The following is a 26,693-nucleotide window of genomic DNA, read 5'->3' on the forward strand; positions in this document are numbered from 1 at the left end:
AACATGTTGAATAGCACTGGGCCAAGTACAGATACCTGGGGGACACCATTGTTTACCTCTCTCCATTCTAAAAACTGACCATTTATTCCTACCCTTATTTCCTGTCTTTTAACCAGTTACTGATCCATCAGAGGATCTTCCCTCTCATCCCATGACTGCTTACTTTGCGTAAGAGAACTTTGGTGAGGGACCTTGTCAAAGGCCTTCGGAAAGTCCAGGTATACTATATCCACTGGATCAGCCTTGTCCACATTTGTTGACCCCCTCAAAGAATTCTGATAGATTAGTGAGGCGTGATTTCCCTTTACAAGAGCCATATTGATTCTTCCCTAACAAATCGTGTTCCTCTATGTGTCTGATAATTCTGTTCTTTACTATAGTTTCAATCAATTTGCCTGGTACAGAAGTCAGGCTTAGCAGACTAATTGCCAAGATCACTTCTCAAGCCTTTTTTAAAAATTGGGGTAACATTAACTGTCCTCCAGTCATCTGGTACAGGAGCTGATTTAAGTGATAGGTTACATATCACAGTTAGTAGTTCTGCAATTTCCTATTTGAGGTCCTTCAGAACTCTTGGGTGAACTCCATATGGCCCTGGTGACTTATTACTGTTTAATTTATGAATTTGTTCCAAAATCTCCTCTATTGACACTCAATCTGGGACAGTTCCTCAGATTTGTCAGAAGAATGTCTCAGATGTGGGAATCTCCCTCACATTGTCTGCAGTGAAGACCAATGCAAATAATTCATTTAGCTTCTCCGTAATTCATTTAGCTTCTCTCTTATCTTCCTTGAGTGCTGCTTTAGCACCTCAATCATCCAGTGGCCTCACTGATTGTTTGGCAGGCATCCTGCTTCTGATGTATTTTTTAAAAAATTGCTGTTAGTTTCAGAGTCTTTTGCTAGTTGGTCTTCAAATTTCTTTTTTTGACCTGTCTAATTATACTTTTACACATGACTTGCCAGAGTTTATGCTCCTTTCTATTTTCCTTGGTAGGATTTAACTTTTTTGCCTCTGCTTCTTTTATTTTCTTGTTTAGCTGTGGTGTCACTTTTTTGGTCTTCTTACTATGCTTTTTTTTTTAATTTGGAGTAGAAATCCTAACACAAAGAAAAGGAATAACAACATGTTAGCATGTTTCTGAGTTTATGCCTTTCAGTACAATTTATGTTTTCTGGAAGCAGCTATTAATTATTATTATTATTATTAATTATTTGTAGTATGACAGTACTTGGGGCCCCCAGTGTAAATCAGGGCCCCACTGTGCTGAGCACTGGACAAACACAGAATAAGAGAGAGTCCCCGCTTCAAAGAACTTACAATAAATGTGACAAAGTGTGGTGGAAAGGGTGAGATCATGCAGAGTGAATAACGTGATGATCTGCAAACTTCATGTAGTGCAACTTTTTTATTTCCTTTCTTTTAAATTATATCTGAGTGGTGGAGTTTTGTTGGGGGGAGATTAGCTAACCAGAGAGACCAAAGAAGGGAAAGACTGCATGTAGGGGAGGGGAAAGGCATAGAAGTTGGGAGAAGAGGCACGGGAGGAGGGGACCATAGAGACCAAGAGGAATGAGGTGAAGACACGGTGAGATTATACCTCAGATACACTCAAGCTGGTGTAAACTAGGACCTCAAACACATTTTAGGAGGTGGAAACTACAAACACCGAACAACTGACTCTCTCAGCCTCCTGGAGAACAGTACGGCTTTTCCAGTTTCCACGCAAGATATATTGTGCTATGTACAAAGGAAACTGTGAAGTGGGAAGGGACCATTAACACACACAAAAAAGCTGTGTTAAGGAAGCCCCTCTGACACTGGCCTCTAACAGTTTGAAGGTTCCACTCTGTCCAGGGCTGATGGGGTGAGGGAGGATTCACATGTACCAGGGACCTCCCCCGACACCAGAGATTTCTGTGTTACAGCCATTTTTTCTGCTTAAGTTCTTATGGCAGCTGCACTTCAGTGCTCATGAATCATACTATGCAGAAGAGATGTTGCTGAAGTGTCACTGAGGAATATTAGATGAAAATGAAGAGCTATGTCACATTTGGTGGGAGAGGCTTTGACTTTTCTTTCTTGCAATTACGAAAATTAAAGCAAAAATGAAGCAAAAGGAAAAGCAACTAACCACCTTCAGAAAAGAGACAGACCAATTTATTTAAATTGAATAAGTTGAGAAAATAATGTTATTTTTTCTAAATAAAGTATTTTGTTTGATTTGTGTTTTGCAGAGTTCAGTATAATTTGTTTTTTTTTACCAAGAGAACCATCCAACTCCCTCCTCTCAAAAGTGCTGGCTTCACCATAACCAAGTAATAGCATTACTGGTCAACAATTAATCTAAATGTGGCTGAAGCAGTAATGGCTACACATTTAAATTCAAGTCTCATATTAATAATTTTTGTCTGCAAACCTGAGTTACAGAGATAACTAAGGAAATACATGCAATTTGGCCTAATCCTGTAACAGACATGGACAAACTGCTGCACTTACATAGAACATACATGTTGAAGTTCTGTGCACAGAATTCCCTCCACTCGCAGATACTCAGGTAGCAATCCCATCCCTCCAATATTCTTACTCATCTTAAATACTAAAAGGACTAATAATAAAAAAAAATATTAGGGAACGTTGCTGTTCCCTAAAGTATATGGTGATATCTTTACAAGGGACAGGACCAATCAATCCTAATAGTGACAACAGCCAAAAAATAGAAGGAAACCCCCTTCTTTTGGAGAGAAAAAACACTCTCATATTTAGTTTTCTTCCCCCTTTAAAAATGGGGGAGAAAAGTGAGAAAGGAGTCAGATTTTTCCTACCACAACAAAATTATTTTTTTTAAAACATTTGAACATTTTCATTTAAAATTTTTCTTCATAAAATGAAAAGTGTTGTCAAAAACAAAACTTTTCCATAAAAATCTTCATTTTTTTAGAAAAGCCATTTGTCAGCAAAAGGGAAAATGTTTTGACCAGCTGTAGTATTAAGCAAATAGAGATCTATATAAACTGGAAATGAGTCTAAAAAATTACTCTAAAAACCTATATATTTTAATGGAGTACAATATCCTTTCTCTGGGTTTTTTTTTTAAAACCACCCTGTAGAATTATAGAGCAGGAATATAATTCTTTATTAAATTCTAGAGTATGGTTAAAAAAAAAATCTATGAAAGAGTTATCATTCCCTATTAAATTCTGTAGGGCTTTTCATTCAGTTACAATCAAAGATAATATCACAGTTATTTTATGGAGCCTTATATCTCCTCTCTCAGCTAACCCTCTCAAAAAGAAGGACAAAACACTAGACTAGAAATGTTCTAAACCTCCACCATGAAGTAGGAAGGGTCTAGTGTACAGGTTTGTGATCCAAAAACAACAACAGTAGAATTCTTCTTGAAATGAAGAATACAGTAAGATAACATTGTCACACAGTCATTCTACAGATACAACCAAGTAATCCAGCAAGGAAACATTTAATTGGAAGATAAGATATACTTCTACATAGAAATATACATCATTAACATTAAAAATACAAAATTAATTGTTTTATTTTAAAATTGCTTTTAACCTTTTATAAGGATTGGAAAGAAAGCAATGGTGTGGTGAATAATTCTACCCTTTGCTTATTCACTTTTTTCTCAATGCCTCTTTACTTTGTTGCAGCATTATTGCAATTTGCTCTGAAAACTTGCTTTCACATCACCTGTACAGGATTGCCTATATCTGCCTTTGTTTGTTATATGGAGCAAGATCTGTAGCAGTGGAGTGGGAGAATTTAACAATTTTCTTCCATAACTAGTACAGTGTCATAAAAACAGGTTTCAGAGTAGCAGCCGTGTTAGTCTGTATTCGCAAAAAGAAAAGGAGTACTTGTGGCACCGTAGAGACTAACAAATTTATTAGAGCATAAGCTTTCGTGAGCTACAGCTCACTTCATTGGATGCATTTGGTGGAAAAAACAGAGGAGAGATTTATATACACACACACAGAGAACATGAAACAATGGGTTTATCATACACACTGTAAGGAGAGTGATCACTTAAGATAAGCCATCACCAGCAGCAGGGGGGGGAAGGAGGAAAACCTTTCATGGTGACAAGCAAGGTAGGCTAATTCCAGCAGTTAACAAGAATATCAGAGGAACAGTGGGGGGTGGGGTGGGAGGGAGAAATACCATGGGGAAATAGTTTTACTTTGTGTAATGACTCATCCATTCCCAGTCTCTATTCAAGCCTAAATTAATTGTATCCAGTTTGCAAATTAATTCCAATTCAGCCGTCTCTCGTTGGAGTCTGTTTTTGAAGCTTTTTTGTTGAAGTATAGCCACTCTTAGGTCTGTGATCGAGTGACCAGAGAGATTGAAGTGTTCTCCAACTGGTTTTTGAATGTTATAATTCTTGACGTCTGATTTGTGTCCATTCATTCTTTTACGTAGAGACTGTCCAGTTTGGCCAATGTACATGGCAGAGGGGCATTGCTGGCACATGATGGCATATATCACATTGGTAGATGCGCAGGTGAACGAGCCTCTGATAGTGTGGCTGATGTGATTAGGCCCTATGATGGTATCCCCTGAATAGATATGTGGACAGAGTTGGCAACGGGCTTTGTTGCAAGGATAGGTTCCTGGGTTAGTGGTTCTGTTGTGTGGTGTGTGGTTGCTGGTGAGTATTTGCTTCAGATTGGGGGGCTGTCTGTAAGCAAGGACTGGTCTGTCTCCCAAGATCTGTGAGAGTGATGGGTCGTCCTTCAGGATAGGTTGTAGATCCTTGATGATGCGTTGGAGAGGTTTTAGTTGGGGGCTGAAGATGATGGCTAGTGGCGTTCTGTTGTTTTCTTTGTTGGGCCTGTCCTATAGTAGGTGACTTCTGGGTACTCTTCTGGTTCTGTCAATCTGTTTCTTCACTTCAGCAGGTGGGTATTGTAGTTGTAGGAATGCATGATAGAGATCTTGTAGGTGTTTGTCTGAGGGGTTGGAGCAAATGCGGTTATATCGTAGCGCTTGGCTGTAGACAATGGATCGAGTGGTATGATCTGGATGAAAGCTAGAGGCATGTAGGTAGGAATAGCGGTCAGTAGGTTTCCGATATAGGGTGGTGTTTATGTGACCATCGCTTATTAGCACCGTAGTGTCCAGGAAGTGGATCTCTTGTGTGAACTGGTCCACGCTAAAGTTGATGGTGGGATGGAAATTGTTGAAATCATGGTGGAATTCCTCAAGGGCTTCTTTTCCATGGGTCCAGATGATGAAGATGTCATCAATGTAGCGCAAGTAGAGTAGGGGCATTAGGGGACGAGAGCTGAGGAAGCGTTGTTCTAAGTCAGCCATAAAAATGTTGGCATACTGTGGGGCCATGCGGGTACCCATCGCAGTGCCGCTGATTTGAAGGTATACATTGTCACCAAATGTGAAATAGTTATGGGTCAGGACAAAGTCACAAAGTACAGCCACCAGGTTAGCCGTGACAGTATCGGGGATACTGTTCCTGACGGCTTGTAGTCCATCTTTGTGTGGAATGTTGGTGTAGAGGTCTTCTACATCCATAGTGGCTAGGATGGTGTTTTTAGGAAGATCACCAATGGACTGTAGTTTCCTCAGGAAGTCAGTAGTGTCTCGAAGATAGCTGGGAGTGCTCCAACCCCTCAGACAGAGACAAACACCTACAAGATCTCGATTCCTACAACTACAATACCCACCTGCTGAAGTGAAGAAACAGATTGACAGAGCCAGAAGAGTACCCAGAAGTCACCTACTATAGGACAGGCCCAACAAAGAAAACAACAGAACGCCACTAGCCATCACCTTCAGCCCCCAACTAAAACCTCTCCAACGCATCATCAAGGATCTACAACCTATCCTGAAGGACGACCCATCACTCTCACAGATCTTGGGAGACAGACCAGTCCTTGCTTACAGACAGCCCCCCAATCTGAAGCAAATACTCACCAGCAACCACACACCACACAACAGAACCACTAACCCAGGAACCTATCCTTGCAACAAAGGCCGTTGCCAACTCTGTCCACATATCTATTCAGGGGATACCATCATAGGGCCTAATCACATCAGCCACACTATCAGAGGCTCGTTCACCTGCGCATCTACCAATGTGATATATGCCATCATGTGCCAGCAATGCCCCTCTGCCATGTACATTGGCCAAACTGGACAGTCTCTACGTAAAAGAATGAATGGACACAAATCAGACGTCAAGAATTATAACATTCAAAAACCAGTTGGAGAACACTTCAATCTCTCTGGTCACTCGATCACAGACCTAAGAGTGGCTATACTTCAACAAAAAAGCTTCAAAAACAGACTCCAACGAGAGACTGCTGAATTGGAATTAATTTGCAAACTGGATACAATTAACTTAGGCTTGAATAGAGACTGGGAATGGATGAGTCATTACACAAAGTAAAACTATTTCCCCATGGTATTTCTCCCTCCCACCCCACCCCCCACTGTTCCTCTGATATTCTTGTTAACTGCTGGAATTAGCCTACCTTGCTTGTCACCATGAAAGGTTTTCCTCCTTCCCCCCCCTGCTGCTGGTGATGGCTTATCTTAAGTGATCACTCTCCTTACAGTGTGTATGATAAACCCATTGTTTCATGTTCTCTGTGTGTGTGTATATAAATCTCTCCTCTGTTTTTTCCACCAAATGCATCCGATGAAGTGAGCTGTAGCTCACGAAAGCTTATGCTCTAATAAATTTGTTAGTCTCTAAGGTGCCACAAGTACTCCTTTTCTTTTAGTGTCATAATAGTTTCCTTGCAGAAAGTTGCTAAAAAAGTGAGATACCTTAATTGAATATGCCATGCTGTAGTGCAGGCAGGAGCCAGGGGCACAGAGAAGCATCTGTGCTTCCAACAGAAACAAGTGTCTGATTGCCAATAACCCAGAAGTGATAAAGCTAGTCAGCAATCAGCATTACATCCAGGTGCTGTGGCCCCTTCACTCAGCTTCTTCAGTGCCTTACAGAACATCTCCCCTCTTTTTAGCTTTAGAAACACTTATTAATATAGAAAAGTCCAACAAGGCCTAACTAGAAACTGTAGCCGGAGGTCAGGGTAGACCAGCAGTTCTCAAACTGTGGGTTGGGACCCCAAAGTGGGTTGCATCCCCATTTTAATGGGGTTGCCAGTCTGGTATCAGACTTGCTGGGGCCAGAGCCCAAAGGCAAAGCCCAAGCCCGAGGGCTTCAGCCCTAGTTGGGGGACCTGTAATCTGAGTCTTCCATCCAGGGCTGAAGCTCTCAAGCTCTGGCCCCCTGTCCCGGGCAACTGGGCTCGGGCAGGTTCAGGTTTCAGTCCCCCCTCCTCGGGTGGTGTAGTAATTTTTGTTGTCAGAAGGGGGTTGTGGTGCAATGAAGTTTGAGAACCCCTGAACTTGACTACCTGAACTTTTGGACTTGCTGAGAATATGCTTCTTATTCCACTGGCTCTCTTGGCTTTCTATGCTTCCTTCTTTCACTTTTTGCTTCCTCTTTTCCTCCTTCTTGACTTGAAGCCTGGCCTTCTTTTTGGCTTGGTCTTTCTATTCATCTCTTTGGCTTTATGCTTGGCCTTTTCCCTCCTCATTTTCTGGTTTGACCCTTCTCTTTGACTTTTAGGCTTAATTTTTTTTTTTTTTATCTTTGACTTTAAGAGTGGGCCTTTTTCTTGTCTTTTCCCCCAGCCACCCCCCCCCTTTGATTTTTTTTTATTTTTTCTCTCTCTTTTCCTTGGTTTCTACTTCCTCTAACAGCAGGGCGGTGTCAGAACTCACATTTCTTGATGGAACAGGCTTTCCCCTTCTGCATCAGATATGTCAATGACATCTCTCTAGCTCTTGGAGATAGATATTTTTCTGGGAGACTTAGTACCAGGACCAGCCTGGGCCCGAGCTCCTGCATATTGCTCCTTTCTTGTACAAAATTAAGAGGCCACACTAATTATAATTATAGAGAGCGTAGCCTCTCCAAGGACTTCTCATAATTCAGGTGCTGAGAGGTATTCTCTAGTCAACATGCTGCGGCAGTGATATGTCCCCAGTTTCAACAAATCTGCATCAGAAGTCTTTCCTCCAGCTTGCTGACGCCTGCATCTTCCCTCCACCACCAGAGGTACAGCCTTTGGGGAAGGGGAACAAAGCTGGCTTTAAGACCTCCTCCCTATTCAGTGCTGCTCCAGGGACCAGTGCAGCCTGTAGTGTAATTTGGAGCTACCAGGAGTTGCTCTAATTATGGGATACAGCCACCCACCCTCCTCCAGGCTGGCTACAGGCTACTGTGCAGCATAGCACCCCTCCTACCCTGGGATTTGCAAGGGGCCTGTGTGAAACCACCATGACCAGCCTCTGCAGGTCCTACATCAGGTGGGAATTGTCCTTCATCCAGCTAAGAGGCCTTTACAGTCCCTGTAAATACCCACAGTAACATACAAGGATTGTGGCAGGAAGAATCTGGAGTGTGGAGTTTCAGTGTTTGGGGAAAAAGAAGTGGAGAACTCCTGTAATTCTGCAGTGCTGCGTGGGCAAGGAAAAGCAGAACAAAGTATTAGAGAATAGATTCAATTTATCTCATTTTCATTTTCATTTTATTTGCCGTAGCTGTCTATTTGGTCCTTTCAATATTTACATTATTTTCATTTGTTCAAGTGAAAAAGTATGCAGCTCTCTTTTAGTCTGGAGGCGCTTTGCTTCTGTTGGCAAAAAAAAAAGTATCGACACTTGGTTCCCGCTCATTTTGAGCACTGCTCTTGTTCCCAGGATTACATTTGTTCTTTGTAACGAACACCTTTCTAGTCAAAACCATGAATAAACATATAACTATAAAATCATATCATATGCACATGCACACACAGACTTATATGCTGCATGTGATCGTGTGGTGCGCTATAATTACTGAATACTAAGTGGTGAAGACAGCTAATCCGAAAGAAGGGCCAGTATAACTTTTATACCATACTAAAATGCATTCTGTACATGCCACATGTTACAGAAGATCTATTTTAATTATACTGGAGGGAGTTTGAAAGAAAATTAATTGGGGTTATTTTTTGCCTCCATGTGCCTTAGTTACCATGAGTCCAACTGTGCAGGCCTCATAAGGAGAGGAGAGTTGTAACTAATAAAATGTGAGAAATCTCTACACATTACCTAAAATAGCTTGTCTATCCATAATATCATGATTTTAAAATCCAATATCTTGGGACCTACCAGGGCTAGAATGAGAGTTTAATTTCCCACTGAAAAGCTACACGTTTTCTCTTTCCAGGAATATAAAGATCCCACTTTACAGACCTGATGTGGTAAAAGATATTGGACATTCAACCGGTCAACTGCTCCAAGGCTTAATTTTGACCATCCTGCACCTCAGGGCAGGGGGATTTGGGCAAAAAATTTTAAATTTGGGAATGGAAAAAGAGGACACGTCTCCAGCAGGTTGTTTTGTTTTATGTTCTCTTGAACGTGACTGAAGCTGCTCAGTGGATTGCCACTGTATGTGACATTACATATATATACAGAGAGAGAGAGAATGAATATGAGAGGAAGTTTGATGTGGTTGATTAAGGTGGAATCCACATGATTTTAGTTTGTTCCTAAGCTCTGCATTGTTGCACGAGTTGTTAGGACAACATTGAACACCAGTATACGCTACTGAGCGTAGTGTGGTGTCCATGGTCCTACTGCCTTTATAGAGATAGTGACAGCCCTCCCCCCACAAAGGACTGAAGAGAAGCTGCTGACAGTCTCTCCATGAATGAGCATGACCTCATCCCTCAGATGTGCAGAGCTGCGATTAGATTAAAATGGAAAATATTTACTGCTGCACCATGAGTGGTGAGAGGGAAGCATCCCTGATGCAAGAAAAAACATCAGACCCCCCCCACCCCATCCCACAGCAAGTACAAAAAGCATGTTAACTATGAGCAGAGAAACCCATCTGTGTCATGGAAAAGTCCTTACAGGGACAGAGCAAGTCAGGAAAACAGCTCCCCATAGAATTCCAGAGCCACATCCTGGACGAAGCAATTTTAATCTCTATAATGCACATTACATTCTTGTCAAGTTGTCTTAAAATACTGGTAAAATCCAGATCCCTTTCTTCCCTCCCCCGTCATTTGTAGTCTACATACCTACCCCCCCCCCAGCCCATTAAAAAGGCTTGCTGTCTGCCAGAATACGGAGTTGAATCTATCATCAAAAGCATCTGGGGGTTGCAGCAAAAAAGTGGGAGTCACTGAAATGGTTTGAAGGTTTAGGTAAATGACAGATACACAGCAGAAGTGGTATCAAAATAAGGAGAGAGGGCAAGTAAAATAAATGCCTTTCTGGGGAAGAGCACACCTGCACAGTGGGCTGATCACCTTTTCTGGAGCCCCATAAGACAAATAACTAAAATGTTGTGAAGCTCTGTCATCCTGTCTTGTCTCATCACTATGCAGTATAATGACATTTAGGCCTCAGCACTGCAGTGCAAAGACAATCCTGCAAATTGCCATTACACAGCTTAGGGCGGAGATGAAAAATAATGAGATGAGGGGCAGGCTTACCCGACGCTCCCTGCAAAGACATCATGGTCACCATACATGCCATGGCCAGCATTCGAGTTCTGTGAAGAAGGATTTTAAGAGTCATATTAAAAAGTTGCTCCCAACAGAGTCTCCGATTTTGAAAAGGGCAACACTTACTAAGATGAAAGAAATGAGCATTTTCAAGTGGTATATGGGTTTTAGAGGCAGAATGTGGGGATACACTGAGCAAATTTCAAGAGGGTTGTACTGATCCCTGGCAAAAAAATGGTAGTAAAGGTTGAAAGGCCTTTTTCTTCAAAAATGCACATGCCTGACTTGTTTACTCACAAATTCCAGTGTATTCCTAACGTATAGAGATACATATCAATCTGTGTGCACAAATCAGGAGTTGCGTGCCAACACTAGCAATTTTGCAGGCATGTGAATAAGGACACTTGTAAAAATGTGTGCGCACTTCTGAAAATCTGGCCAAGTTCCTATTTTGAGGCTCCAAAACTATTGTGGGCTACTGGGGACATTAAATGAGAGTTTCAAATGTCTTGCAAATTTTTTCAAAAGCATCTTAATCGCCTCAGCATTGCTGCACCTTTTATTCAAGACACTGTTAGAAAGATAATTAATACAGTATATACTATATGAATTATTAATGGAGACTCTGCACTTAACTAGCGACCACTGATATGAAATTCCTCTTTTACGTCCTATTGCTTTTCAGTGGGACCAATACATTTTGATACATTTCACAAAATGCCTAAGTGAAAATCTCCATTTCCCCTGGGCAGTCAAGGCCAGCCATAGATGAAAACTACAGTTATGTCGTATAAGAACAGAGCCCTAACCTCTTCCCTTCTAAGAACACTAGTAAAACACAAACACATTTTATGGCTTGCTTTTGCAAGGGAGACTGCCCTCTAGGTTTCCATGAAGTCATAGAGATGCTCTTAGCCATCGTTACATTAAGCCATTTCACTTTGGTAAAAGATTCTATGGTGCTTACTAGAAACAATAAACCAAAAACTGTGAAATCAAGTTATTACAGGGAGCTCTTGAGGAAATATATGCAAATGACAGGAAACTCCTTCCTGATAATATTAAATCTTCCACTAAATGGGGTTATGAGGATGTCCACCATTTATTAACCGCATAGGTTTCTATAAGTGGATCCACGATTACAAGACTTTTCTGCTGAACTACAATTACTGAAAGGTTCATTCCCTCCTCCCCCGAGGTGATCTCCAAATGCTTGCTGGCGTCCTGAGTTTCCCGTTTTACCTTGATTTAGCACCTGGTTCACCTGCAGTAACCTTGCTCTTTCAGGCCTGAGGCCACACACCGAACTGCCAGCATCTCCACACTAACCGGCAGGAGCAAAGACTCAAATGGGCTGTGAAAATATATTGAAGATATTTTCTTCTTTTTCCTTTCTTTTGGAGTTTTGGCTTCCCAACAGCAGCAGTCTAAGACCATAGTCTGTCATCTGAGTGGCATTTCTCCAATCCAGTATCCTTCTATCCAGACATTTATATGGCACGGGGACCAAATGGCTTGCCATGGAATGGAATGCATGTTACCCTATAGAGGTAAATTTCCTTCTTGTGCTGGTTGATAGAAATCAGTGCTGCTCTTTCCTAGGGAAGAGTTCTCTCTTTCTTATAACTCTGAACTGCAGGTGCTCCAGATTGGTCCTTGGGATTGTTGTTCTAGCACTCATTTGCCCCTGTTATTTCCCTTTGTGACCTTCACCCAACCCAGGTTTCTATGATTTTAAACACCTGTCTTCTGTCTGGGAGGCTCAGCACAGCACCTGCTCCTTTTTTAGCTGACTTGGTGCCATGGTGTTGAGCTGGAAGGAGCCATTTGCAGATCTTACAGTAACTTGATTAGAAGCTCAAAATGCAATTTCTTTCTCAATGGATTTTGTCCTTTGTCAAATTATCAGTAATGTCAATGCCTCTCTGGTAAAAAGTTGTGACAGGGCACCCCATAAGGCTTTATGGAAATATGCTTATGAATGTATATGTGACATAACTGGAATAGGTTTTATGCTACATATGCCATCTAACATATCTCTGAAAAGGTTATGATCTATTGAATCTATTCATCCTATTTGTATGCATGTATCATTTTTCTATTCAAAGTTATGAATATTGGTTGTGTACTTGCTTGATTTTTAAGTAGCCTTAGAAAAGCATTTGGTCAGCTGCTTGAGAGAGGAATGTGCAAATTAAGTGCCCATTCAAGAAGCACTTAATGGACAATGAATCTTGGAAGACTCCAATCCACATAAGAAGTCTACAAGAGGACATTCAAGGTAGCATGTGAACCATGGCTGTTACCTGTAAGTTCTGAGTCATGCATGGGCATGCGACTTGCCCACGTGACTCCAAAAGTCTACCTTGGAGCTGGACTTTGCATAGAAGAGAGGAGGGGGGTCTCCACCCACAAGAGAAAGTCTATTTAAGCCTGTAAGAGACCCCTCCATTTTGTCTTCAGTTGGCTCAAGAGATAGCCTCTCCACCCCAAGGATACCTGAAAGAAACTGGAACAAAGGACAATAACTACAGGGGTTGTGAGTGATTGCTGGACCCAGACTAGAAGGAGACTAGTCTGTAAAAGGAAGCTTACTGGACCTCCTCCGAGGGTGAGGTTTTTTCTGTATTCAGTTTTCTTACTGTATTAGGTATAGACTTGCGGGTTTTATTTTATTTTACTTGGTAATTCAATTTGTTCTGTCTGTTACTACTTGGAACCACTTAAATCCTACTTTCTATATTTAATAAAATCACTTTTTATTTATTAATAAACCCAGAGTATATATTAATACCTGGGAGGGCAAACAGCTGTGCAAATCTCTCTATCATTGTTATAGAGGGCAAAAAATTTATGAGTTTACCCTGTATATGTTTTATACAGGGTAAAACACATTTATTTGGGGTTTGGACCCCATTGGGAGTTGAGCATCTGAGTGTTAAAGACAGGAACACTTCTTAACCTGCTTTCAATTAAGCCTACAGCTGTTAGGGGAAGTGGTTCAGGCCTGGGTCTGGGTTTGCAGCAGGCTAGTGGGTCTGGCTCAAACCAGGCAGGGCACTGAAGTCTCAAGCTGCCAGGGCAGGAAAGCAGGGACAGAAATAGTCTCAGCACATCAGTTGGCAGTTCCCAAGGGGGTTTCTGTGTCCAAGCCATCACAGAAGTTACTAATTGTATGTTTCTGCAAAGGAAGCATGATACATTGGGTTTATGTGAGCTCTATAAATACAGTGGCCCATATAGTTCCCTGTGCAGACACTGGAAAAATCAGTAAGCTCCCTCACAGAGTTCATTCTGAATTGTCTCCAGAACAGTGCTTGTCCTGACACCCTTGTGGAATGATCAGAGGGTTCAGCCTCTGCACTCCAAAGATCTACATAAATCTTGGGGGAGCAGGAAGGGCCAGGACAAGCAGAAGCCCTTTGCCTCTACTCTCCTTCCCTAGACCTCTGGCTCAATGGCAACTCAGCTCTCATTCTCCATCTGGCTCCAGACCACACCTGGTTCGTGGTGCTGCTCAATGAATTAATACTGGTTCCATCTTTACTAACGTTCTAGCTCAATCACTGCACTGTTGAGATGAGAATGGTGATGCATTAATAGTGGTTGGGTCCCTGTCTCTGCCCCCTCCTGACCTTGGTCTGCCCTCTTGCTAGCCAGAGATTGGTGAAAGGTCAGCTGGGGGTTCTAGTGGAAATTATGTCAGAGTCAGCAATTCTCCATCTGTGGCCTCCCCCAAGATTTTAGTATAGAGAGACGGGGGGATGATTTTGCCCACTGGTCATTTGATTTTCCCTACTCTTTAATTTCTGGGCAAAAAAGTGCTAATGTAGTATAAAGGAGAAGACAAAGTTTGAGCCTAAACTTCATTAGAGTGTCTTTTTTTATTTTGTTTAATACACTTGTTGAATACAGCTCTTAGCTCCTTAGTGCTTGGGCTTTGTGATCGAACATCATTCCATTAAACTTCACCTGAGTCCTACAGAAAGGAACCAGGAGCCAAAGCAGCACTTAAACAGCCTACCTTTCACCAACATGGTTATTTTTTTTTTTAGCTACTTTTAGAATAATTAACTAAAGTCTTTCTTTGCAAAGCTCCAGCTACCTTTGTGCCTCAGAGTTCCTGAAAGATATTTTCTTTGGTGATATTGTGTGATCAAACCTGGAAGGTTTTAGGCCAGGAAGTAGGTCAAATGTTGCATGTCGGCCCATGCCCTCAAACTATTGGCCAACATGCAACTTTTGGCCTACTTCCTGGCCTAAAACCTCCCTGGTTTGGGTGGGGATGTGGAGAGACAATGATAAATAGGAAAGCTGGTAAAAGAAACTGTAGAGCTGAAAAACAGGTAAAATGTGCCAGAGACTTAAATCATGGCGTGGAAACAAATGCAACCCCAGCTAATCTCAGAAACTTGATTGCAAGGTCAGAGCTGATGAAACAGGGTCATTAGGATTTATACTGACAAGCTTGGATGCTTTCCAACCTCCTCTGTAACTGGCTAATGAGGGAGCTAGTGAAAAAGGATAGAGTTAAAATGGATCTCCTTCTAGGAACCATTTATCTGAAGCAGGAGTAACTAATAGTTTCAGAAGAAAGCAGAGTTTCACAGATAAATGTTTACCATGACACACGTCAACGAAAAGTTCTTCTCTGCTTTAGAAAAAGCAACCAACCACTAGGAAGTCACACACTGTTGAAAGAAGAACAAAGGAAGTGTGGGGGAGGAGAGAGGAAGAAAGTGAGAGAGTGTAGAAATTAGACAACAACAACAAAAAGGTCCTTTCTTTATAATTATAAATCAAACCTAGAGAATGATTGAAGCTGACATTGAACTCCAGGTCAGCGAGACCACAGAGGAGTTCAGACAGTCTGCACAACCTCAGATTAAATAAAAAAGCCACACAGAGGTTTTTTACAAGCTTCAGTCCACACTGAAATGCATAAACCAAAAATACAAATGACATCACTTCAAAGGCTGTGACCTCCAAGAAAATAGGAAGTGGTGGGGAAACATTGCAGATTTTCCTGGTTTTCAGGCTAGGATTAACCTGATAATTCAGTACATAAAAACTCTACAATCTAAAAAAGGTAAGTGACAGTGCAGACCAACTCGTGTGTGCAGGAGCAGGATTCCCCCTGGCCCACCCTTCTAACTTCTTTTGTTGTGAAGGGTCTCACCAAAGCCACTAAGGCCAAAAATTAACTTCTGAAGATCTGAGTTAAAATTTGCCCCAAGTGACCCACAAAATAAATCAGGCTGTCTCTGTACAGTTCCCAGGAGATGTTTGCCCAGATCACAAATCCTTAACCCAACTCTCCACAGCGGTCACACTGCTTGGCAAGGTTGCTTAGGACATAAATACCTTTAAAAATGTGGGCCTAAGGATTGTTGCTCAGGATTACAATGCCTAACTGATTTAGGAGCCTCCTCAGTCATTTTTCAGAGGATTTAGGCAGATTTTTGTTCCTAAGTGCCTAAAAAATAAGACTGAGGCTCCTAAATCAGTTAGGCATTCCAACCCTGAGAACAACAACTAAATACCTTTAAAAATCTGGGCCTGAGATACTATGGTGAATGGTACACTCTGTAAATACCACACATATTAGATAAATATCAACAAAAGCAATTGCTACAGGTCAAAATTCACGTACATGAGTAGAAATGAAGAGTGTCCAAGGAGGGCACAGAGCAGGGGGTGTAGATGTCAGGAATGAGATGCTTTGGCAGACCTTATCCAAGAGAAGCTTGCATAGCACCTGCCTACACTATATCTAGCTTCAGACAGTGCTATTAGTCTCACCAAATTAAACAGTGAGACACTTTGGTCATAAAAATAGAAGGATGGAAGTTACACAAATGTCTGTGGATTGACAAGAATGAAGTATTGTGTTCTGCACTGGACTGTGGAAGATGCTTTTTTAAAATTAAGTCCTATTTTGGTTGGCTGAAAAGAATAAAACAGTGTTGATTAAAGTTGCACCCACAGATGCTGGAACTTGGGGTTATGGAGGTGCTGCAGCACCCCCAAGCTTGAAGTGGTTTCTATGATATACAGGTTTATGATATACAGCTCCATAGCTCAGCACCCCCACTATACAAATTGTTGCAGCACCTCTGATTGTACCTGTGTTTCCAGTGTACAGTCCTGGTTTTACATGTTTAATAATTTATCTATGGAAACTTGGTCCAGGTATAGTATTTCCTAATTACATCGAATCATTGGGGTTGGAAGCGACCTCTGGTGAGTCATATAGATCATTCAAGGTAACAGCAGAATAGATTTCTATTCAAAACTGACTCTTACACCACACGCCAAGTGCCTTCCAAAAGTGCATTAAATGACATGACGAACATTGGTCATGTGTGGGTTGTTCCTTCTTTCCTCCTCTCCCCAGTGGGGAATTGTGTGTGCAATGGAATATTTTGTATTGGTGAGGTTTTGTATTTGTAGAGTTTTTTAAGTGTATATGTTGGCCCATTTATTTTAAAGAAGGCCAGGTTGGAGGAGTGTACCTTGCACTTAGAGGCAAAGATGGTAAAGTTTGTGATGGTCTTTAGTCCTGGGGGATTTTATTCTGCTGTCATGGACTGGTCCCTCAGAAAGCTCTGTTTCCTGCATCAATGAGCTATGTCCTTACTGTAGAAAGTTCCATTGTGCCAGAGGAAGGAAGTTCTCAACTACAGTCCTCATCCTGGAGCATTAGGAGAGCTTTTAGATCTTTCATTATTCATAAACCACCCCTGGGATGTATTTCAAGTCTAGCCTTCAATATCTTCAGTCATCTTCCTTTCGCAGCTTGGTTCACTCTGTTACTGCTTTCATACAGATAGCTATGAAGTTTTTTCTAGTGTGAAATATACACTTTCCCTGCTGCAGCTCAAGTCCATTACTTCTAGTTCTGTCCATATTTACTAATGAGAGTAGTTAATCCCTGTCCACTTAACATCCCTTTACAAAATGTGTAGATAGCTACCAGGTCTCCCCTCCATCTTCTATTCTCTAGGTGCAACTTGCCCAATTCACTTAACTTTTCCCCATAGGTCTGACTTTCCAGAACTCTTCTCTCGCCTCTGAACTCTGTCCAGTTTCTCTGTCTTTTTTCAGGGTAGTGCTAATCAAAGCCAAGTAGAGCAAAATAATTGCCTCGTACGTTTTACATGAAATACTTCTCTAACCAATTGTCAGGGATCAGGCCCTGCAGCGGAGTCAGTCTCCTGGCAACCCAATAAGCATAGCTGGCCTGCAGCAGACTACCTGATTGACTTCACCACCTAATTGGTCAGGAAGAGCAGGTGGCTGGCCGCTGGCTCTGGCTGATCAATATGAATCATGCCTGCAGCTGCACTTGCCCTTGGTGCAGCCCTTGTTCCAGTTCCTATTCCAGACTCTGCTCCCGCCTCAGTTCCCCTTCAGCTCCTGTCTCTCCAGTATTCATTCTTAGCTCCACCTCTGACTTACGACTCTGGCTGACCTCTTAGCTCTGGCATTCAATTCCCGCCTCTCCAGTACTGATCCTCGGCTCTGCCTCTGACCTCTAATCTTCTTACCCTTTCTTCAGCTCTGGCATTTGGCTTGTCCCCCTCTGGCACTGACCCTCAGCTCATTCCTGGACTCAGATCTAACCAGTAGGCTGAACTTTAGCCACAAGAATAGACCACCATGGCCCAGTCTCTAACACCAATGCAGCATTTGTCTTTTTTTTTTTTTTGCATCATCCTTTTGCTTCACGTCCAAAGTATTATCCATTCTGATTTCATCCTTTTCTAGGGCACTCTAGTCTGTAGTTGTGCATTTTATCACTCCTGCTCATGAGAACCTCTTCCATGAAGCTCAGTTTATTTATATTGACCCAGTTCTGCATTTTATAAATACCAGCTGAGTTTTTAATCCTACTGTATCTTTCAAAGAATTTGAGATCCCTCCTACATTCATGCCAGCCACCAATTTGATTAAGATACTCTCCAATCCATCTTTCCAAGACATTAATGAATAGGTGGATTGAATGACATCGGGACCAAGATGAGTTTGGGAGTTTCACAAAGGAATGCAATCCTCAGCTGTGCTGAACAAAAGCTCAGGGAGCAGAAGCAAGGGTAGCTCTGAGCTATCTTACTCCTCCCCTTGATCCTGGGGATGGCAGAGAACCAAGCCATCCTCCAGCACAAATTAAAGCAGCTGCTGGACAACAGAGCTGCTCTAACTTGGCCTAATGGCCATTCTACCAGCCGGGGATTAGTGGAGCATGTCGCACACCCAGCTCACTCCCTCTGATCCCCAGGAAAATAAGTTACTGGACATCAGAGAATGTGATGCCGATTCTAGGCAGTGCTTAACATCAGTTTACTTTTCTATATGTAAGAACCAAAACAAAAGCAAACCCCACCACTTGATTTTAACATCTCACAACCTAACTTTTTGGATGCAACTTAGTTTAGGATTTTAGAGAATTATTTCCATTTAATAGTTGCTCTACCAAGTCTACATCATTTCTCTAGCTTCCCTAAGAAAATGTCACATGGAATGACAGCAAATGCCTTCCTAAGTAGACATAAATAAGATCTATGGCATTCAATGCACTTTTTTCCTCTAAGATAAAAAAAAGTTAACTTGGCATATGTTTTTGACAAAACCACGTGGCTTTCTATTTATTGCTAAGTTTTCCTCTCAGTACACAGTGACTGGGTTATTAATTTTTTATTAAGCTCCCACTAATATTACAATGTAGTGGTGTGTAAATTCCACATCTCCTTTTCTCTCTCAAAGCTAAGACATTTGCTTTTTCTACTCCTCTGGGTCCTCATTTGTCCCCCAGCAGTTCTTAGAAATAATGGTTAGGGTTCCAGAATGATCCCTGCCAATTCAGTTAGCACTTTAGAGTGAATTTCATTTAACTGTATCTTTCAATGTCTTCTGTTTGGTTCCTGAACCATGAAAATTATTTTTTCATTTGCAAAAGTGTTTGGGAAATTCAGAAAGAAAACAACCCAAAGCTAGGCTAATTCTTCATGGACGGGAAATTCTGTTGTCCACAAAATATGTTTGCATATTAAATGTGCAAAACAGGTGTAATTTGTCATTTACATGTCTTACTAGCTGATATGCTGGTATAATAAGGTAGCAAAACATCTAAATGACAAATTATGTCTGCACTCATATAGGAGAGCAAAATTACAGCCACAGCTATTTGTACCTGGAGAACTGTAGGCACAACAAGGGAGGCCTGGTTAAAGCCAAAATGAAATCAGGCTCTACACACTTTTGCATCGTTGGAAAGATGAAAGCAAATGTATGGTTGACAATAGCATGTGTCAGGTGCTAGGTATACTGTGCTGGACACTTGACTGTGTGTCAACCCACTGGAGAATTCACAACCTTGCTAACCTAAGAACATAAGGAAGACACTGGTATGTAAATTCCTTTTTGTTGGTTGAAAAAAGCCCAGTCTCCGACCAGCGTTTAAGGTTTCTAAGAGCCAGAAAAAATTAAAACAGAAGGTGATTAAAAGAGAGACCAGTCCAGACATACAGTTTTTCTGTAAACTAAACATACACAAAATTTTTTTTATTGTATCCTTTCCTTTACTATTCCTTATCAGGAAAAGCTTCAATATACGAGAAAATGACTAAGCTTCCAGCTGAGAAAAGCTTAGTATGGCTCCTACTGGCTTGGCTAAGTAACTGAAGCACCTACTTAAATGATAGGCAACCTGGTTATAGACTTAAAGGATCCTGATGGTTCAAGCTGCAGAGCAGCCTTAGGTAACATACACACAGTTTGTCCCACCTAGAGGTGGACACACTCTTCAGAGCACCCAACTGATTCTTTGCAGTTAGCTCCATTTACGGTCAGCAGATTGAGGAAATGGTGACCTGCTCGTTGACATATTTGTGAGTTTGCTGTATGTATTTTTTTTTGAACAAAGGCATTTCAGTTTAGGGCTTTGCTCATAGACATTTAAGCTTTATTAACATCAATCATCTCATCACATGATATTTTTTCATTCCCTGCATATTGTGGGAGGGTTGGGCCAGGTGCAGACTGGCTGGCCAGGGCTGTCACAAGGACCTTCGGGGAGAACCACAGAGGGTCAGGGCCTCTGCACTGATGCCTTGGTTCTCCAAGGATGTCCTGATAACCAGGAGATTTCCCATCCAGACCTTATACACACAGATCTGAGATAGACAAGCCCCCTCCCATCTGATAGCATGATGTGGAAATTCTATAGCCCTGAGTTCAGATTTTTCCAACCAGCTTCAGCTTTTCCCTGAGTTTTTTTTGTTGGTGTGCATTAACTGGGCCTATATACCACACGAGATAGCATGCAGTCATAGCAGTTACTTGTGAGGAAGGAAGTTGAATGCCCAAGTGCCCTTAACCATCTGAGAAGTATGGGTATCTGGCATTACAATATTTATCAGTACACATAGTTTCTTTTATAAGTGTTTCTGGTAAATTTTTGTAATACTAAGCTAGTGGGTCTGATACACTTCCAATTATACCAAATATTTACAGTCCAAAATTCCTCCTTTCATAACATTAATTTTATACATACATATGCATCACACTAATATACATAAACTCAAGCAGTGTATAGCATACCTGTGCTCTGATCCAGGGCCTTCTCAGGAGTTCGCTCCAGTACCCTGAAATGGAAACCAGCAATTTGGCACAGAAATGAATTACACTTGAGGGTCTGACAGGGTTGGAAGGACAAGATGGGGGAAAAAGAAAAGTTTATGATGCTCAGAGGGATGGTATTGTGCATAAATGGATTTTTTTTTAAGCTCTCCAAGAGCTGGCTCCACAAAAGCTTCTTAATTACTGGTTTTTAGCTATTAAATGAAACACAGATGCTTTCTTTTTGCAGAGGGCCAACAGTTTAATGGGGATTTCGTGTACAGTGGTGCTTCATAGTAATAAAAACATGGGAATTACTATTATTTTATAAGAACAATTATGTCAGAGCGAGTTGTGGCAGCTTTTCAGCACTACATGCATTCCCAGCACGGTTTTAATTATTTCATTTGTATGGCTCAATAGCTGTGGCCCTTGTGATGACTTCTGTCACCTCAAGTGCATGCTTTTGGCCCCCTCTTCATCCCGCCTCCAGCCTAGCATTCAAATAAATAGGGAATATGTAAACCCTGATCTGCGAAATGTACCTCTTTCTCGCTTCTGCCAGAAGAAAGATTAAAACATGGCCAAGGTAGAAATCAGGAATATTCTCAAGGGAGAGGCATTGCTTCTGGTCCTTCTCACTGCAACAAGCTTAATTTAAAGCACTGAGACCTCTAGTTAACAAAAGTTTTAAGCCCATGCTTATGTCTCACTGTAAGTAGGATTTACATGTTTTACTAACTATGGATGGGTAGCCAAATCCAAGACAAGGGTATGTAAGATGGTGCATTTTGTCTATATAGTCCTCTTGGAATTACTGAAGGAAGATAGGTGCAAGCACGCAAACAAGAGCAATGTATACGGACTCTGCTGTCCTTTGGCAGCTATTATGGAGCTGATACAGGCAGGTCCTAAGCATCTTCCACTCCCACAGAAGGCAGTGGCAATGGAGGATACTCAACCTCTTGTAGTAGGCCAGTCAGAGCCAAATAGAACTGAGCCTTATACGTCAACTACAGCTGTGCAAAACTTCCATAGCAACACACAGCTAGGCAAGTTGGTTTAGTTACAATCCTGGTAACAAGACCTGGGGCATAAGCTCCCAAAGAGATGCATGGAATTTTAGCTGCATGACTCCCATTCTCTTTAATGAACCCTAATGTCTCATTACATCTGTAAGGCAATATAGCAGGTGTTGTGAATTAAATCAATGGACTAGCTCCTGTCAACTGTCACTTTATACCTCATATAGACAAAGCTGCAAATATTGTGTTCCTGCTCACTTAAGTGATTTAAGTCAAACAGAACCTAAATGGGAAACTTGGTACAATATGCCAGTGAAATATTGGCTTTATGCTATATTTTCCTCTCTGTTTATGAAAAACGTTAAGCAATGTTAACTCTAACTTCTAAGGAGTTCTATTCTCCCACATGAGAAAAGAGAACTGGCAGAGTTAACAGGGCTCCATTCCTTGCACTTCTGCTTTGAGGCCAAACTGTGAAATGTGAGCTACGTTTTCAGAGAGGGGTGTGTGTAAAAAACAAACTGAGCATCTGACTGGGAACAACTGCATTTGCACATACTTTTACAATTCAGAGCCTAAAAATGATTGCTAATAATAATAAAAGCATGTAGGAAGCATCTGGAGCGTGGTCCCCAATTTAAACTTGCAAATATATTTTCAGTAGAATTAGGCATTTGGCTTTGTGACTAAATTTAACACGACAAAATAATATCTAGCTATTTTTACTCTGTTGGCTACAATGGAGTTACATCAGGGATGAATTTGGCCCAGGATTCATTTTTCCATACACACAGAAGAAACTGTGTACTTTCAGTCTGAATGACTCACTTTAGATGAAGAGAAATGACTAAACTAATATCTGAATGAAAGTGTGTGTCTGATCTAAAACACTGTCTGAATTCTGGCTTGCAAAGTGTCTACTACCCCTGCTGGCAGACACACTCCTTTGAAATTGAAAGCTTTAATACAGAGAAAATAGAGCTTTGATCAATTACATAGTTTTGTACGCCACAGTCCAGTTGATGCATTTGGAATTGCTATATACCTGTATTTCTTATTCATTTTAAATTATAACTTTTCAGGTGAGGCAAGCCTCAAATGGCTGCCAAACCTGTGTGCCTCTACTAGTAGGTAAGCAAAGGAAGGATTGCATGCCTCCTGTACAGCATGGAGTGCTACTCGGCGTGGGGTCCCTGATGAGTAATTGCAGGGGCTGGATGAAGATGAGACCTGGGGGAGCCAGAGGAGAAAGCAGAATTTCTGCCAGTGGGCAAATACTCCCTCGCAGGAGGGTGGAATAAGGGCCCACAAAAGCCACTTCATCCTCTGTGTAGTGGCTCTGCAGCCTTAGGTAGGAGAGTGCTGCCTTATCTTCCTTTTTCTTCTAACACCAAAACACATCTTCCCAGCAACTGACTCAGCTACACTGGCTGAGGACTGAGCACTTGATTTGGCCTTCACAGTACTTTGTACATTTGCCACCCTTTCTTCTACTGTTGATGTCAGAAAAACAGAATTGCAGATACTTTGGAGTAAAATTAAATTTGCATGTGCATTTGGTGCTTTAAAACTATCTGATAAGCAGGGCTTGCAGGACACAAGGCAGGGCTAGTGAAATCAGGGTGACCCAGTGATTTTTGCAATGAGTGGCAAGCTTATCATGCAATTATTAAGTACTCTGACTACAAACGCCTAAAGCCAGCCCTGAGTTTGAGGTTTATTGGCAGAACTCAGCTGTGTAAAACCCAGGACTGGATCAATAGGGGATGTTGCAGTTTAGGACTGTATTAACAGAGATGCCGTACGTAGAGTAGATTATACAATGTTTGCCTACATTATTCCAGGCTGTCCTCTGTGCTATTTGTATTTGTTCCTTTTTCGTGAGTAATAATTCTGTCCATGACATATTAAAAGAAAATATGAATAAAGAAAAAATGCAAGGTTATTATATTGAACCAACATTTAAGTAAAACATATTAAGGCAGTTTCATTCAAATGTCATGTGTGGATGTTCAAAATTAGTATATTGTGTGAAGTAATATAAAAATGGCAGTTGTCACATTAACTCAATCCATAGCCATCACTCGTTATTTTCACGACAGCAGAGCTGGTCTTGCAAACTGTCCAAAACCCCCTATGATGACAGTGCAGAGTATTTTGGAATTTACAAACCAGCTTTACTAATTTGTTGTTGTACGAATGCCTCCCAAAATGAGGCTGCAAAAGGGAGATGGGATACCACTCTACGAGTGGAAGTTTCCTGGCTTTTGTTAGACCAAACATTTAAAAATATGTTTAGGTCCTGATTCTTCACTGCCTTGCACTCTGTGCAGTATATCCCTGAGCAAATGAGTACAATAGTGGATGGCAAACAGGTACTATTCTGATTTGGTAGTGTTTTACGCTCACTTTGCATAAGTGTAAATGACGACACAAGGTGCATAGTAGTAGTGGAAAATCAATGCCTCCCTTATTAATATCAGAACTCTCAGGGCTAATCAGTACTTTCCATTGATGAAATGAATTAGGGAAATACAAATTTATTGAATACCCATCAGGCATCTTCCTGTACATTACAATTCCTCCATATCTTATTGAACTACATTTTTTATATCATTCCCAACAGTAGCAGCCCTAGAAGACAGCACTTAAAATTCACACCACAGTAGCAGTCCATTTACATGGACTGGTGACAAGCCATCATTACAGGAAGTACCACTTTCAGTGGCAGGGAGAATCAGTTCTTCTGAGAACAGAGTTATGTAGACCACACAGCTAAAACAACCAGCCATCTCTTGGAGGTGAACCTAATCCAGCCAGAACCTGTTCAGTTAAAACAGGAAAACAAATGCATCTAAACCCCCACATACTCTAGTCTTAGTATTGCTAACTGGAACTCAGTCACCTCTGTTGATTTGCATAAATAATCACTCCCATAATGCACTGCAGTTTTTGCCATAACTGGTTACTGCAGCAGAAGCTTGTTGCTCTCTCTCCTTCCTTAAGGACATAAGAACGGCCATATTGGGTCGACCAAAGGTCCATCCAGCCCAGTATCCTGTCTACTGACAGTGGCCAAAGCCAGCTGCCCCAGAGGGAGTGAACCTAACAGGTAATGATTAAGTGATCTCTCTCCTGCCATCCATCTCCACGCTCTGACAAACAGAGGCTAGGGACACCATTCCTTACGCATCCCGGCTAATAGACATTAATAATTTAACCTCCCTCAATTTATCCAGTTCTCTTTTAAACCCTGTTATAGTCCTAGCCTTCACAACCTCCTCAGGCAAGGAGTTTCAGAGGTTGACTGTGCGCTGAGTGAAAAAGAACTTCCTTTTATTTGTTTTAAACCTGCTGCCCATTAATTTCATTTGGTGGCCCCTAGTCCTTATATTATGTGAACAAGTAAATAAGTTTTCCTAATTCACTTTCTTCAGAGCACTCATGATTTTATATATAGTAACTCCTCACTTAACATCCTCCCGCTTAACGTTGGTTCAAAGTTATGTCGCTACTCAATTAGGGAACATACTCGATTAAAGTTGTGCAATGCTCCCTTATAACGTTGTTTGGCAGCCTGCTTTGTCCACTGCTTGTAAGATTTTGTGGAAGAGCAGCAACTTTACAAGGGAGCATTGCACAAGTTCCTCTTCTCTGCCTCCTCTCTCCCAGCACTTCCCCTCCTCCCACCTAGCACTTCCGTGTCTCCACTCCTCCCCTTCCCTCCCAGAAAGTCCTAAGCACGAAGGGCTGGGAGGGAGGGGGAGGAACAGGGAAGCACCATGTCTCCGCTCTTCCCCCTCCCTCCCAGAAAGTCCTAAGCGCCGTCAAATACCTGTTTGACGGCGCTAAGGACTTTCTGGGTGGGGGCGGGAAGGAGCGGGGATGCGGCGTGCTCCAGAGAGGAGGTGGAGTGGGGGGTGGGAAGAGGTGGGCCTGGAGCGAAGCAGGGATGAGAAGAGATGGCCTGGAGCATCCCCTAGCAAAGTCAGCGCCCGTTCTTCTCCGGGTAAGCTGCCACTGCTGCTGCAGGGAAGGCGCTTCCAAGTATCCTTGCCTGCAGCAGGCTGTGCCTGTGTGGGGTAAGACTGGGGTACTTCCCAACCACAGTACAGCATGGTACTGTACAGTATATAATGCCTTTTGTCTGCCCCCCAAAAATGTCCATGGAACGTAACCCCCCACATTTACATTAAATCTTAGGGGAAAATTGGATTAGTTTCACTTAATGTTGCATTTTTCAGGAACATAACTACAACGTTAAGTGAGGAGTTACTGTACCTCTATCATATCCCCCCTTAGTATCCTCTTTTCCAAGCTGAAAAGTCCTAGCCTCTTTAATCTCTCCTCATATGGGACCTATTCCAAACCCCTAATCATTTTAGTTGCCCTTTTCTGAACCTTTTCTAATGCCAGTATATCTTTTTTGAGATGAGGGGACCACATCTGTATGCTGTACCTTTTAATTTCTGTTTAACTAACCTCCTCATT

General features: G+C 41.7%; 1 long non-coding RNA gene across 1 annotated transcript; it reads left to right on the top strand.

Moving 5' to 3' along the window:
• Window positions 1-248: 248 nt before the first annotated feature.
• On the top strand, window positions 249-23,989 carry LOC122461004. The gene is made up of 3 exons (XR_006282685.1): window positions 249-530; window positions 22,367-22,371; window positions 23,978-23,989. It is a non-coding gene; the product is annotated as an uncharacterized LOC122461004 (long non-coding RNA).
• Window positions 23,990-26,693: the final 2,704 nt, after the last annotated feature.

This window comes from Dermochelys coriacea, chromosome 7 (genome assembly GCF_009764565.3).
Source record: "Dermochelys coriacea isolate rDerCor1 chromosome 7, rDerCor1.pri.v4, whole genome shotgun sequence".
NCBI lineage: Eukaryota > Metazoa > Chordata > Testudines > Dermochelyidae > Dermochelys > Dermochelys coriacea.